This window comes from Balaenoptera borealis (assembly GCF_965194805.1).
Source record: "Balaenoptera borealis genome assembly, chromosome: 16".
NCBI lineage: Eukaryota > Metazoa > Chordata > Mammalia > Artiodactyla > Balaenopteridae > Balaenoptera > Balaenoptera borealis.
Window position 1 is genome coordinate 2085138 of NC_138872.1, and position 12476 is coordinate 2097613.

A 12476-nucleotide genomic window follows, 5' to 3' on the forward strand; every position below is an offset into this window, starting at 1 on the left:
GCCTCTCTGATCCTCAGCTTCCTCATCTGTGAAGAGAAGGATCACAGGGTCCTCATGGAGATACTCACTCCATCTGATCTTGGGAGATGGGAACCAGGTGAAAGGCGCAGGTGAGGCACAGCACTTGGCCCCTGAGCACCCCAGCAAGAGGGCACAGTTATCGCCAAGAAAACTCCTTGAGGGAGCGAGAAGCCGTGTGGGTTCCCCAGGGCGCGCGGCTTGGGTGGAGGGGTAGGAACCCAGGCTCATTAGCGGATCGACGGGAACGAGGCTGGGGGCCTCTGAAGTGCTGGAGGGAGCTCGAAGCACATTTTAAACATTCCCCTTGCAATCTTGTTTACTCTGTTAATTCTCAAAACTGAAGGGGTTTGCCAGGGACGTTAGAAATTCTGTTTGAAATCCGCAGCAGCAATGATTTAAGATGGCTCTCCTTCTATTGGGGCAGGAAGGCGGCACACGTGACTCTGGGTCGGTCTCTAGTCTACGCCGGCGCCTGCAGCCCCTGGAACCCAGGCACAGGTGGCCGCGGTGGCATCCTGACTTGCAGTTTGGGCCCTCAGAGCCGTCCTGCTGGTCAGCACGTTAGGTCCTGTTTGTTACCAGGATGTGGTTTTTCCCAGTCTGTTTCTGCAAGTGTAGTCGACCTGCCTGAAGAGGCCTTTCTCTGCTGTGACGGCCTGGGGCACAGAGCAGCAGCTTGGAAGCTCTGCTCTGCTCTAACACGTCTGGGGTATGGTAGATGGGGGAGGCGGAGGAGGCCCGGTGCATTCTGCACATGACGCAAACCCTGGGAAGTGCACACGCCCAAGTCCTAACTCCCTGGACTCCCTCAAAGGCCTCGGGTCGGTAATGAACCACCTCTACCTGAACACAAAGGGTATCTGTCGGTTGGTGACTGAATTATGCACCAAGCGTGGGGAATGTTCTCATCAAATTTCAGTGCTATGTTTGGGATGGTTTGACTTAAGATCTAGGCCATGTGGGGCAGGAGGAATCCTCTTGGGACGTTGGAAAACACACCAAAGAGAGAGGCAGATGCCCGTGGAGCTGGCGCTCTGCCAGGACCCACCTCCCTGGGCAGTGGCCCCTCCTCCAGCTGCTGGGAACGGGGGCTGGGGAGCTGCCCTTGGCCAGCGGAGCCCCCTCCCACGGGAAGTTACTGCCCCCGACCCCGGCAGCCATGGCCGTGACCGCTGCGGAGCACGAGGGCGGGCAGGGCTGGAGACCTCCTTGGCTCCCGGGACCAGGCTGAGGCTGGTCTCCAGCTGAGACCACATCCTTGCTCGGCTTCTTCCCCTGCCCATCCTGCTTCCCTGCCTCTTCTCCTGATAACGCTCCCCCAGCCTTTACATGCACCTAAGCCCCAGCCAAGTGGAAGCAGCCCCCTTGAGGGCAGATGAACTGAGAAGGCCGCAAGGCCTGAGAGGCCCCCAGCGGGGGAGACCGCTAAAGACATGAGGGTGGGTGGACGGCAGAACCGCCAGGGCTTCGATGCAAAGCCCAAGTTGAAAGTCTTGAGGACAGGTGGCTGGGCTGCAGGCTGCCGGGAAGGGGCCCCCGCGTGGGCAGCTGCTGGGCTTCTCGATAGGACGGTGGTGAGGCCGGGGCCCCAGGAATCCCAGGACCTCTCGGACTGGGCAACAACCATTTTCCAATTTGCTTTTCCATTTTCAACCAGTTGATACCATTTGCTTTGCTCATTGCTGTGTGGTGAGTGTCCTTTTCTCGTCGCAAAGGCATAAAGGCTATTTATTGGTTTCTCTTGGCTTCAGATCATCCAAAGTCTGATCTTTATTACAGGCGAATAATGGTCACCGCGCTCCCTTCTGGGTGATTTTGTGCGAGTCAAGCACGCGCATTTATTCACAACCTTGAATGAAGCCATCCTGAGATGCCGGGAGTACGGATCCTGCGTCTCAGGAAAATCTCGTTTCTTAAGCCTGAGTCGTTTGGATCTTTCCTCCAGCAACTTTTCACTTCCACCTGGATCACATCCTCAGCAGAAGTTGTATTATTTTCTCCCTAAGAGTTTGGGGATGTTTGCGGTTTTTAGAAATGCGCTTTCTGTTGTGTTCCTCCGGAGCGGCGTGCCTGAGAGGCGGGAGCCGGGCCTGCTGATGAAGCAGCTGTCGGCACATCACCGCCGGTTTTGCAGGGATGAGGCGCGTGAGCTCATGTGACTGACTTCTTTCCAGTTCCTGTTACAAATCCCTTTACAAATGCGGCATAATTTGCAGAGCAGGATAATGTCAGGATCTCCGGCCCCCAGCAAGCCCAGCCTAGAAAGTGCAGAGGCGGGTCACACCCTGGAGAGCAGTGTGGGAGGGGGGCAGCAGCTCTGCGGAGAAGCTCTGAGGCCCCGGGGGTGACCCAGGCGGCCAGGGTTGGGAAGTTCTCAGGAACGGTGGCCCTGCTCGGTTCTGCAGAGAACGGATGATTTCAGAGTCAGATGTGTTTACAGCCTTTGGGGTTGCTCTGGGGTTGGCAGGGGCCTGGGGAAGGGGCTTGGCAGAGATGGAGGAGAAGGGGATGGGGGTGCAGAAGGGAGCCCAGGGGGGACGCACACAGACTCTGATCTCCAGCAGGAGTGGCTCGGTTTTTATGATTCCTGGCAACGCCCATTGAGCGAACAGAGGGGGTCACAAATTGGGTCTGAGAATCCAGGCCAGGCACATGCCCCAGGGCAGGTTGTATTCAATTTCTATTTGATTCCGACCTCGAGTAGTGGGATTGTGGGGTGTAATTTAATTTCACTTAAAAAATGGGTTTTGAGAGAAAGTAGGAATATAACGTTTCAGTGTCACTACAGTTTAGAGTTACAGTGAAATATATTCTAGAAAAACTCGCCAAGTTAAAGCAAGAGCTTTGAATCTGGCTCAGCGTTTCTATTTAAAAGACAAATTCTTTTTTTTTTTTTAAATAAGGGGTTTTTAGATTTCATTTTATTTTATTGCTTTGCACAGCAATTCTCTCTTATTGTGGTAAAAAACACACAATGTTAAATCCACCATCTTAACCATTTTTACGTGTATAGTTTACGTAAAAGTGTGTTACGCACATTTGCACTGTTGTGCAGTAGATCTCTAGAACATTCCCACCTTGCAAAACTGAAACTCTGTACCCACTAAACACTAATTACACTTCTCCTCCCCCTCCACCCTTGACCGGAGTCAGTTTTTGCTGGAAAGAATACTGGGGGGCTTCCCTGGTGGTGCAGTGGTTAAGAATCCACCTGCCAATGCAAGGGACATGGGTTCAAGCCCTGGTCCAGGAAGATCCCACGTGCCGCGGAGCAATTAAGCCCGTGAGCCACAACTACTGAGCCCGCACGCCTAGAGCCCGTGCTCCACAACAAGAGAAGCCACTGCAATAAGAGGCCCGCGCACCGCAACAGAGTAGCCCCCGCTCCCCGCAACTAGAGGAAGCCCGCGCGCAGCAACGAAGACCCGACGCAGCCAAATAAAAAAAAAAGAAGAATACTGGGAACTGCAAGCCAAACCACTACAGTACACACAGGGGCCAGAATGATGATAAAATAGTAACAGCGACAACACAGCCTCCCCTGCAGGCCCGTGACGAGGGGTGGATTTCAATCAGGCCTGAATCCTCTCCTCACATCTCTGCATCCGCTGTCCTCTCCCGTTCCCTGGGGTCAGCCCGCATCTTGCTTGGTCAGGGGCCGTTAGCCACTGGTCTTGGCCGCCCTTCTGCTTCTCTGCTTCTGTCCGGAGACCCTGCTGGAGGGGGGAGGCCCATCCCTCCAAGCCCCCAGGCACAAGCAGCAGTCCCCGGGGTTGTGCAAAAATATTGCCGCAAGAGACACTATGGTCTTTTCAGATAAAACCCACCTGGTCTCCCTCCCCTCATAAAATCCCCACATGCCCCGTCAGACGTGGGACAACGTCCACACGCCTCCCCTCGGCCCCCGGGTTCAGTCGAAGGCTCCCCATCGCTGCCCTCCAGCATCACTGCCCTTGCCCCCTGGACGCCCGTCTGTCTTGTGTGTTGGTTGTAACGTTTGCGTTCAAGCTTCTGCCTTTGTCCCCGAGGAACCCAGCCATGAAGAACACAAGACACAACACAACACAAGAACACAAGGTCAGAGAAGGCCTGCTTTCTGTCGCAAGTCCTCACGCATTAAAACACGAGTTCCCTCTCTGGCCTCCTCACGCGTCACCTCCAACTGGATCGGGCTACACCTCTGCGCGCACCAGCTTCTGCCTCTCTTCCTCTGTGCGAATGCTAATTAGTCCTGGTGTCACGGACGCACGGATACAATCACACTCAGTCATCGGCACCCAGGGACCTTGATCGCTGAGAAGAGGTCCCTCGTTTCCAGGTGCCTCCGAGTTGGGGATCGGCCTTAGTTATGTAAACGGTGAAGATGACAGGTAAGGGTGTCTTCCTGGGTGTCATTTACAATTCACCACAACACTGAAGACCCTAGATTAATTTGATTTCTGAGCCGTGCTGACATATCACACCCATTGTTCGTCCAGCCCGCCATCCCTGGAAAGACGGGCTGGTGATGACAGCACATCATTCTTAGAAACACTTCTGCACAGTCGAAGAAAAGGGAGAAGCCTCATTTGGTGGAATCGATCATACATATTCACCCCAAGCTAAAGGTCTCAAGCCGGCAGGACCACTCACCACACGGCTGCCCTCCCTGACCCTGGCATCTCCCAAGTGGTGGCGGTGCCTCCCTGCTGGGGCTGGAGACGGTTTTCGGTGGTGGATGGACAAACACTGCCTTTAAACAATAACATCATTTTGCTGCCATTTTTTGGGGGGGGGTCTGTTCTCCTTGGGCCTAGTGATGGGGGCTTTTCATTAGACAATGGTTACATAAAGTGTCCTTTACAATAAACTTATTTCATATGACAAGTGAGTTGATTTAAGTAACACCATAAGGAAAACAGCAGCATATGTGGTATCTGACCAGAGGCAGAAGGCGTGAAGGTGAGTCGTGAAAGACCTCGCGCGTTCCCTGGCTGTCTCGACCCTGCGGCTCGCAGGCTGACGGTAAACAGGGAAGCCGCAGGACGGCAGCTCACACTTCAGAGGCAAACAGTAGGCTCCAAACATCAGGAGTGAGGAGTGGTAACTGAGAAGCTGCTCTGAGGCACCAAGCCGCTTGCTCTTCTGTTTCAAATCACATTAGGAACGAATTCTGCACGTATCCCTTTAATGTTCCAAGACGCATGAGCTCTAGGAGGGGCAAAGCCGGGACCGGAGAAAACCCCACACATCATTAAGATCTAGAGCTGGTCCTTAATGCGCCCACGGTCTCAAAATGAGGTCTAAATGGAGGCTTTTTCTCTCACTACTGGGTACAGTGGTTATAAATGTGTCTTTGCACGGAGACTTAGCTGTATTTTTTGCAGCTGGCATTGCTGCATTTGAAACAAGGCCAAGAAAACAGATGTACCCATTAGGTTCGAAATCAGAGTCACGATTCTGGAAGTGCAGACTCCCGGGTGACTGGCGGAGACACAGCGTTCGTGACCCAGGGCTCTGTGGGGTGAGTGCCCTCGCCGCTCTGCCCGCACGGTGGCACCCGTTCCCTTAGCCGTCTGGGCAAGGTTCCCAAGCCACCGCAGCCACGACCAGTGTGCGGCCACAGGTGATCTCCCGGCGCCTTAGACACGGCAGGAGTACGTCTCATGGCCTTTGCCAGTCTCGGGCGCACTCCTGTTTGGATCGGGGCTCGCTGGCTGACCGGCCTTTTTCACCCGGGGGTCGTGCCCCGCCCAGCACAGCCCACTCCACCCAGCATGGTTCTGGAGCGCCCCGCGCCTGCATCCCGCCATGCCCGCCAGCCTACCACTGGGTGGATGTGATTTAACCTAATGACAGATGACATTACTGGCTGTGAGCTTTCTGGCTTTACTGAGCAACTCCAGACATCCTGGGGGTTGATAAAGTGCTATGTGCAAAATCCCTGGATATCTGGTCATTCTCTTGATACAAGACACTTTCCCGGTTTGTTCCGTAGTGTCGTTTGAGCCTGAAGAGCTCTCAGTAATTTCTCATCGCGTCTTGTCCTCTTGCTTCTGTTTATTTTCCTGAACACTTTAGGTCATTACTGTGTGGCTACTTCACACAAATATCACAGCACGCAAGACCTGCCTGTGGCCACCTTCCCTCCCGGATGGCGAATCTGCCAAACCACAGGCAGGGGCCCAGGGACCTCGGGCTCCCTGCGGGGAGCAGAGGGGGCGGACGGGAGCTTCTGGAGCCAATCAGTTTAGCCTGAATAGCCTCAAACTCGGCCACGCTGGTACCCTGATCCCGACACCCTGTCATCAGAGGCCTGGAGTCCACATAGGCTTCTGTCCACAGCACAGAAAATCCTTGTCAACAGCCTGACTGTTTTAAGACCCCCCCAACCCCCTCAAAGACACCAGCTGGGCAGAGTGAGCCTGGCCCCCCCCTGCGGTTCTGGAATACAGCGACTGTGGCCTTGACGACACCCACTGTTTCTGCCAACATCACCCGCTTTCTTCCGCGATGCGGTTTCTCCCCACCAGCCACTCCTCAGCCTGGCGATCCCACCAGGCACCTCCTGGGCCCTCCCAGAGCTACCCACACCCCAGCAGTGCTTCAGCTGGGCGGGTGTGTGTGTGGTGTGTGTGTCTGTGTGTGGTGTGTGTGTCTGTGTGTGGTGTGTGTGTGTCTGTGTGTGCGTAGTGTGTGTGCGTCTGTGTGCATGTGTATGGTGTGTGTGCGCGGTGTCTGTGCGTGTGCGTGTGTCTGTGTGGTGTGCGGGTGTGTGTGTGTGTGTGTGTGTGGTGTGTTTGTCTGGGTGTGTGTGTGGTGTGTGTGTGTCTGTGTGTGTGTGTGTTGGTGGGGGGCGTTTCCACGGCCCTGGAAACCCATACATCAGGAACCGAACGTCTCCTCCGTTTTCAGAATCACCTGCTGTGGTGGTTTCTTAGCAACCCGTTATTAGAGGGCTTCTTGGTAGTTAAAATAAGATCTCCCCCTCTAGAAAGTGTGGTTCTGGGTTCAAGAAGCCCCGATGCTCTCTGTCCTGGGTATCGGGTGTCACCTGGCGGAAGATGGCACTTAACTACGTCCTCGGGGCCAGTGTGGCCCTGCATCGCTCCCAGGGACGGGAGTGGGTGGCAGACGGCCGCCCCACCACCCTGCCTGGCCTCGTGGAGCCTGATGCAGAGAGGCGCTGTACACGCGTGTGGCTGAAACGGGCACCCCGCGGCTCTGCCGCGGAGACGAAGGGGCCTGCCTTTCATTCCCTCGACCCTCACCCCAGGAATTGAAGAGCCGCCGGAGGGACAGGCAGCGCAGTGTTTCTCCAGCAGCCCTCACGGCCGGCCTGACCTGTGTCCAGACGCTGCTGCAGCGTCCAACGCCCACAGGAGCCTCCGCGGCTCTGCTGGTGCCCGTGTGTGTGCGCTTGTGTGCGTGTGTACGTACGTGCCTGTGCACGTGTGTGCATTTCTCTGGGGAAAGGGTCTGGAACTTCCCTCAGACCCTCAAATGGGTGTGGAATTGCCCCCCACCCTGCATTATGGTTTTTCATGGCAGCAGAGCACCTCCTAAGTCCTCGGGGTACAGGTCCGTGAGGTGAGGGCTCTGGTGCCTGACTTCAGGGGTGCAGCCCATCCTCGCACTTTCCTAAACCGTGGGTGGAAGTGGAGTCTGGTCTCTGTCCCGGGCATGAGACCTCGGGTGCACTCCTCAGCCCTGGGAAGGGAATGAGGACGCCCCCCTTCCTGGGGTCTTCGAAAGAACTGTTGCAGTGACCCCCGGAGAGGGCCCTGTACGGCGCTGGTTCCGGGTGGGTGTTCCGGACATGGAGCCTCCTGCCCGCTCTCCGCCCCCGCCCCGCCCGCCCCAGGGCCTGAGGCTGAGCATGGTGGCGAAGGGGTGTGGAGCTCTGCCCCGGGAAGGCCTTCCCTTCATTTACAGAACGGCTGCTTCCTGGGAAAACGCTGTCAGGGACTGTCAGCCTTTCTTTTCCAATGTGAGTAACAAACCAAACGGCTGGGGGTCCCTGTCGGAGTCCTGCGGGTTTCCCCTGGGAGAGTTCTCTCCTCCGCGTGGGGTGGGTCCTGCACGTCCCAGGGGGCCCGGCCACAGGCCTTCACTGCCCCCGCTCGTGAAAACCCCACCCAGTGATGGGAACCCTGCCTCCGGCACGATGACAGGAGGTCGGGGGGCGGGGAGCTCCCCGGCACCCACCCACGTCTTACTCGGGGACACGGCTCAGTCTGCAGGAGCTGGGGCAGCCCTGGCGGCCCACCGGAGTCACCTGGGCAGCTTCTAAAACCCCCCAGGGCTCCGGCTGCCCCGGGACCAGAGTCTATGGGGCGGGTCACAGGGCAGTTAGGCCCACGCCGCCCAGCGGCCTCCCTGCTGTTTCTAGGATCCAGCTGCAGCTCCTTGAAATCACCTGACCCCGTGGGTCCTCCCATCCAGCCCCACCCCCCTTGGCCTCATCTCTGCCCCCTCTGCCCCCTTTCCCCCCCCACGGTGCCCCTCCCCCAGCACATGCACCCTCGGGTGGCTTGTCCAGGGCGCTGGTCCCTCTGCCCAGGGGCTTTCTTGCGTCCTCCTGCCTCCTCGCCAGGCAGATGCATGAGCCAATCAGAGACATGAGTTGCTCCTGGAGCCACTGGGAGGAGAGACTCTCTCCTTCCACAGAACTGGGGACTGCGGTGGGTGTGTGAGCCCTGTGCTGCTCGGGGCCTTGGGGTTGGGGGGCCCTGCCGAGGTGGGCTAACGTCAAGGATGGCAGAGCCACGGGATGAGGAGAAAGCCACCTGATGACACAGATGTCGCCTGAGCTCCTAGATCCTGCCGTGCCTGAAGCTGACCCACCTCATTCCACTTCGTGCGCCCTAAACGTGAGACTTGGCTTCTGCCACTTGCAGGTAGAGCCCTGACTCTTCTGCTCCAGACCTCTGCCCTTGTGGTTTTGTACTTGGGTGGTAGCGGCTTCCACGTGGCCCCCCCCACCGCTCAGACCTCGCCCTGAGCTTCTGAGTCTGCTGCTGCTGCTGCCCATCTGCTGGGTCCCCACCCTGGGCCACCCAACTCAAGCCCGACACACCAGAAGCTGAACTAGGCTCCGGGTGAGCGGTGGGCGGGTCCAAGCAGGAGACAGGAGGGAGGCTAGCCTAGGACACGCATGTCAGGAGAGGCAGGGTCTGGGGGCTTCAGGAAGAAAGGAGCACCAAGCACTTTCAGGAAGAGAAGGGAGAGCTGCCCACTGGGTGCAACTCACCTCTCCACTGGGGTCGGCGGCAGGTGTGAGGCTGGAGGCCAGAACAGAGGCCGGCACGCAGAGGGTGGGGTGTCGGGGGGGGCCTGCAGGGACCCTCTGCTCTCCATTCTTTGCTGCCTGCCCCGTCCTGCTTCCTCACGTGCACAGGGCAGCCCAGACTAGAGGGACTGTTCACGGGAGGCGTCTCTGCAGCGCGGGCCTCCAGTGGCGGCTCGAGGAAATACCAGTTCTGTCCGGTCCTCAGCACGGCCCCTCTCAGACCACCTGAACAGCAGCCTGGACAGCTGGCGAGCTGTGCTTTTCACGGCCTGAACGATGTCTCCCCAGCTTGGTATCTGTTTTCAATCATCCCTCCGCCCCTTACAGAAAACAAGCCTACTTGGAGAACATGCACCTTTTTTTGGCAAGATAATTCTCAGGTTTGGCAACTTCCCTGACAAGAGGCTCATGCAGAAAACAGAAAGTTTAACTTGTTTACAATCCATTAGCTGTACAGCGTCTGCTGTGCCTCCTGGGGCCACCGGACAGACAGAGGGACGGGCATTACGCTGCGTGGCTTGTGGGGCTGCTCTTTTGCACGTGGCCCATCTCCGAGTGGTTGTGTTTTTTCAGCTTTGGGTGTTCTAAGCTGCAGAACCTCTGGAAATGGCAGCTTCTCTTGTAACGGATTTTCATTTGGACAGTTTAATAATCCTCCCTCCTTGATGGGAGGCTGGGAAATACGAGACTAAAGTTTCTACAGATGGCCCTTCCTCTGTGGCCAAGCAAGGAGCTGCCGTGTCCCCCTCCTAGGACCACAGATGACACCCTGAGAAACCACAGTGCCCCAGGATGCCCCGCCTGCAGAACGCCCGGGTTGAGCCTGGCCCATGCTTCTCTAGCGGCAGAAGAACCGAGTTCCTAATTTGGATGGATTCCATCATCGGGGGATAAGCTCAGAGGAACAGAGATTTCGGCTACAATCCCCTGGCCAAAGCCACCTTAACGTGTAATCAAGTTACCGTTTCGTATTTCCAAATAAAGTTGAACAGGTGAACGCAAAGATCTCATTCGGGAACTGAGCTTAAATTTAAATACCGCCTGCCTCCCGGAATTAGGGATTTTCAGACTTTGAAATAAGCAGCCTGGGGAAATTGGTTTGGACAGACTTTCTGGCTGCGTGTCCCTCTCAGTGGCACCGGTAATCGCTGGCTGGACGGATCGCCACCGGCATGCCAAGTACCGGCGAGCGAGCTCCTTGCTGGTCCAAAAGCATCGGGAGGTCAGAGCCTGTTGGGGCCACCCAGAGGGGACCCTGCAGCGCTTCATGGACACACGGATGTGGTGGATGCCATCGGACACCTCACTGAAGAGACGGGACGGCTCACGGACGGCTGGTTAATTAGCAGGTGGTCATGCGAAGCCTGCAGGGCATGGGCGAAGGAGGGGGGCGTGGAGACAAGAGGAGGCTCCTTGCCGTCCAGAGCGAGTCGGATTCCAGCAGTGACAACGCAAACACAGACCCTCCGCCCCACCTGCCACGTGCGAGGACGCCACACCCGCCCCGAACGGAGGACGAGAGAGAAACACCCGAGCCAGACTCAGGCTGTGGGCATCGTGCAAAGGAAGACGGGAGGGGAGTGCAGGACCCAGCCTGAAGCACACAGGGTGCACCCCTACCGGCCACCCCAGTAATGACGCTTAGGGGCCAGTGGAGGGCAGACTCCGGTTCCCCTGCGCCCCTCAGGTCACCTGCCCCACCCACACGGGCGTCTCTGCTTAGCAGGTCCTCAGCCCCTCACTGCCCCGGGGACTCAGTCACTGTCTTTGTTTGCAGCCGTCCTGGAGCTGGTTTCAAGCTGATTAGCTTGAAACAGCAAGTGAAAAACACAAGCATAGATTCCCATTTTTTATTCCCTCCAACAGAGAAGCTTGTTTTTCTTTCCCCAAATAAGTTTTCCTTCAAAGAAATATCCTGCAGAAGAAATGCATTTCTTTACTGCTAACTCGGAGATGGTGAAAACAGGGATGATGGGGCACCCCCCGGACCTGGGGGCTCTGGGCTCCCCGCACACTTTGCCAGGCATGACGGGGGAGCTCTTTAGACAGACTTTGTGGATTCAAAGCCCAGCTCTGTGCTTCGAGCTGTGTGACCTCCAGTGAGAACCCTGGCCTCTCTGAGCCTGTTGCTTCAGCTGGGAACAGAGGTGGGTCAGAGTACACTTCTCCTCCAGGGCTCAGGGGTTGAATAGAGCAGGGGTGGTGTCACATGGGTTCGGCTCCTAGGGAGGCTAGTAAAGGTGAGATGTTGTGAGCTTCCTTGTTTCTGGGAGAGCAGGTGAAAGAGCATTGCGGGAAAGGGGCTGAGACCAGACGGAACCTCCATTTCACTCCAGCTACAGGGGCCCCCCAGCATCCCACTTTGGGCCTTTGACCAGCTGAACAGGACCAGGTGTTCTATTCAAAGACATCCAGGTCCTAATCCCTGGGATCCATGAATGTCACCTTACAGGACAAAAAAGAGTTTGCAGACGTGATTACGTTCAGGCTCTTGGGCTGGGAGATGATCCTGGATTAGCCAGGCAGGCCCTAAGGGTCCTCACACGACCGAAGAAAGGGGATTTGAGAGAGGCAGCAGCAAGGGGCATACGCTGCGTTGCTGGCCTTGGGGACGGAGGAGGGGCCACGCACGAGCCGAGGAATGCAGGCACCTCCAGAAGGTGGAAAAGGCCAGGATTCTCCCTGAGCCTGCAGAGGATGCGGGAAGATGAGGGGCCCAGCACTCCTTCTATTCGGAGGTGCTGGACCAGCGCCAAGAGTTCACACGGACCGTCGCAGACCCATAGAGGGGTCCTGCTTTACAGGGGACGCTGAGGCCCAGGGAGGCCGTGCTCCCCACCCCGGGACACGGCTGTGAAGGGCCAGAGCTGGATCAGATCCCGAGGCTGACCCCCCGAGTGCCCCTCGGCTTGGCTGCCCCAGGAGAGTCTCCATGGTGTCTAGCCACAGACAAGAAGCTCTGGACCAGACCACACGGGTGAAGCCGCGTTTACCTGGGAAATCCCTGACCGGAGTCATGGTTCACTGGCCCTCTGAGCACAGGATGCTCACACAAGGGTCTCTCCAGGAGGCCCCCGGACGGAGCGAGCGGCTGGAGGGAGAGGGCGCTCGAGGGACCTGGGCGACAGTGCTGGCAGAAACTTCTCGCTGAGCTCCCAGCCCCGTCTGCAGAAACCCCAGCTAC

The 12476-nt window shown here is 57.2% G+C and overlaps 1 protein-coding gene across 11 annotated transcripts in view; it reads right to left on the reverse strand.

Moving 5' to 3' along the window:
* Positions 1 to 12476, reverse strand: part of CDH4 (cadherin 4) — a 568752-nt gene that overhangs the window by 112511 nt on the left and 443765 nt on the right. The gene's annotated exons all lie outside the window — the stretch shown is intronic.